A 2,500-nucleotide genomic window follows, 5' to 3' on the forward strand; every position below is an offset into this window, starting at 1 on the left:
GACCGGGCATCTGTATCTGGCAAAGTCCATCTTATTTCAACCTGTTCTGTCAACATTGACCATTTGGCTAAAGCCAATGCAGCTTTGTAATCACTATCGTGTAACCACCCTATTCCTAGCTCCCATAATACAATGCAGGAAACAGGGGTGTCACTTCCACTTAGTTGTACCTGGCTATGACTAAGCAGCATTTTTGACAAAGTTTTTGTGAGAGCCCGCACACCTCGAAGGTTTCTTATAACTTTACTCATGTGGACTGACTACAATGATGCATTTTTTTACTCATGTAATGTATGGACCCTGATGCTGTGTCTTACTTCGTACCCTTTTTTGACGTATATATGTAAATAGTATTCACATTCATGTTGTAATTATTGGGAGGGACTTCCTATTGGGTGTCCCATGATGCACTTGTTTATTTAAGAAGTCTTTTCACTTGTAGTATGGTTACTTGTAGTATGGTCTTATGAAGGCCTAGTGCCGAAACGTCAGCACCAAAGAAAAAAGAAAAAAGTGGTGAACTGTGAAGAAGTAGTGTCGCGCTCTTCCTTGTGTGAACTGAAGACTTAAGCAGCATTTTTAACACAATTAATCCCCACTTTGTAAACATGCAGGACCAAGGGCCATCATACTTCAAAAAGGACTGCCATCTACATATTCGGATTAGGAGGATGATATGGATATTGAATGCAATCGCCAAGAAGGCTGTGATTTACACCCTTAGTCAACTTAATCCCAAACCTCTTATCAAAATAAAACCAGTATGTTTAAATAGTGTTTCACACAAGCCTTCAGAAAGTTGCTGCAGGTAGGCCATTTGTTTAACTGAGTCTTCAAATATAAAGTGGACATGGCACTCAATTCAATTTCAATTGCTACAACAGTAACTAAGGAAAAAGGTGGATACGTTTTTTAAGAGAGGGACATGTGTTCTAGGCATGTGTCTGGATCAGCAGTGGCCCAATGGTTAGGGAAGTGGACTAACAATCAGAGGGTACGTTCAAATCCCACCCTTGCCTCTCCTTCCACCTCCATCCAGGGCTGAAGTGCCCTTCAGCAAGGCACCTATCCCCACACTTCTCCAGGGACTGCAACCAATGCACTGTAATAACCGCAATTTGCTTTCGATAAAGGCGTCAGCTAAGTGTAATGTAATGTGGCACATGTCCATGGTTGGTGATGACTGGCAAAGACCATAAACGCTGGGCTGTGTGTGATCATCTGGAGAATGGTCCACCTTGACCTGTACGATCATCTATCAGTATAGGCCTGTATCCCTCCACTCATTTCATGATGCCTACAGTCAGAGTGACAGAAATAAGGCTATTGAAAACAGTTATCTAGAGCGAGTCATTCAACCCAGTTTTACCCGGGAGCTGCATAGTAGAGCAGATTAGTAACATAATCGTTCACTTTGGTATAAAAGCATGACATTTGGCACAGATACTCTCTAAGGGTCACTTTTTGGGGAAAAAAACGCTGGCCGCGCAAAAAAAACAATATGGCGGCCATTTTTCAAGATGGCTGCCACTGCTACTGAATGGTTAGTGTAAAATCCATTAACTATGGTTTAAAAACATGACAGTGAAAAGCACTGGCCGCGCAAAAAAATCAATAAGGCGGCCGTTTGAATTGAATTTGTGCGTGGCCAGTGCTTTTTTTCTAAAAAGTGAGAGTGAGAGTAATGAGAGTATTTCAGCCAAATTTCATGTTTGTATACCAAAGTAAGTGGCTTTTACACTAACCAATAGTAAAAAAAGGCGACCATCGTGAAAAATGGCCGCCATATTGACTTTTTTGTGTGGCCACCCTTAAAGAGTATTTCAGCCAAATTTCATGTTTTTAAACCAAAGTTAATTGGTTTTACACTTACCATTCAGTAGCAGTGGCGGCCATCTTGAAAAATGGCTGCCATATTGAATTTTTGCGTGACCAGTGCTTTTTTTTTCGAAAAGTGACCCTTAGAGAGTATCTGTGCCAATTTTCATGCTTTTATACCAAAGTTAACGATTCTCTTGAAAAAGGCCTTTAATCTGCTCTACTAGCAGGGTTTGTACTCTCTCTCTCTCTAATACACTCTCTCTACTCTCTCTCTCTCTCCCTCTCTCTCTCTCTCTCTCTCTCTCTCTCTCTCTCTCTCTCTCTCTCTCTCTCTCCCTCTCTCTCTCTGAGTGTCAATGTGTGTGTGTGTGCTAGCAGGCTACCATGCGTGTAGGTGGGGGAGATGTCTATTTTGGTTATTTGGAGACACTGACATATTACTATGCAAATTACTGTGCACAAGGATGTGCATGTGTCAATTATTATGCACCTAAATACATACTATTGCTGAGAGTATTTAGGGGTACACGCCTACACACATATATACAGTAATGCATGCCATTTGAATATTTTAGAGTGTGTGTGTGTGCTTGTGTGTGTGTGTCTGCTTGCAAGTGCGTGCTTGTGTCTGTGTACGTATCATGCATGCGTGTGTGTGTGTGTGTGTGTGTGTGTGTGT

At 41.6% G+C, this 2,500-nt stretch overlaps 1 protein-coding gene across 1 annotated transcript in view; it reads left to right on the forward strand.

Moving 5' to 3' along the window:
• myt1la (myelin transcription factor 1-like, a) overlaps window positions 1–2,500 on the forward strand; it is an 87,074-nt gene that overhangs the window by 5,303 nt on the left and 79,271 nt on the right. The window lies entirely within an intron of this gene.

The sequence above is a fragment of the Engraulis encrasicolus genome, chromosome 18 (genome assembly GCF_034702125.1).
Source record: "Engraulis encrasicolus isolate BLACKSEA-1 chromosome 18, IST_EnEncr_1.0, whole genome shotgun sequence".
Lineage (NCBI taxonomy): Eukaryota > Metazoa > Chordata > Actinopteri > Clupeiformes > Engraulidae > Engraulis > Engraulis encrasicolus.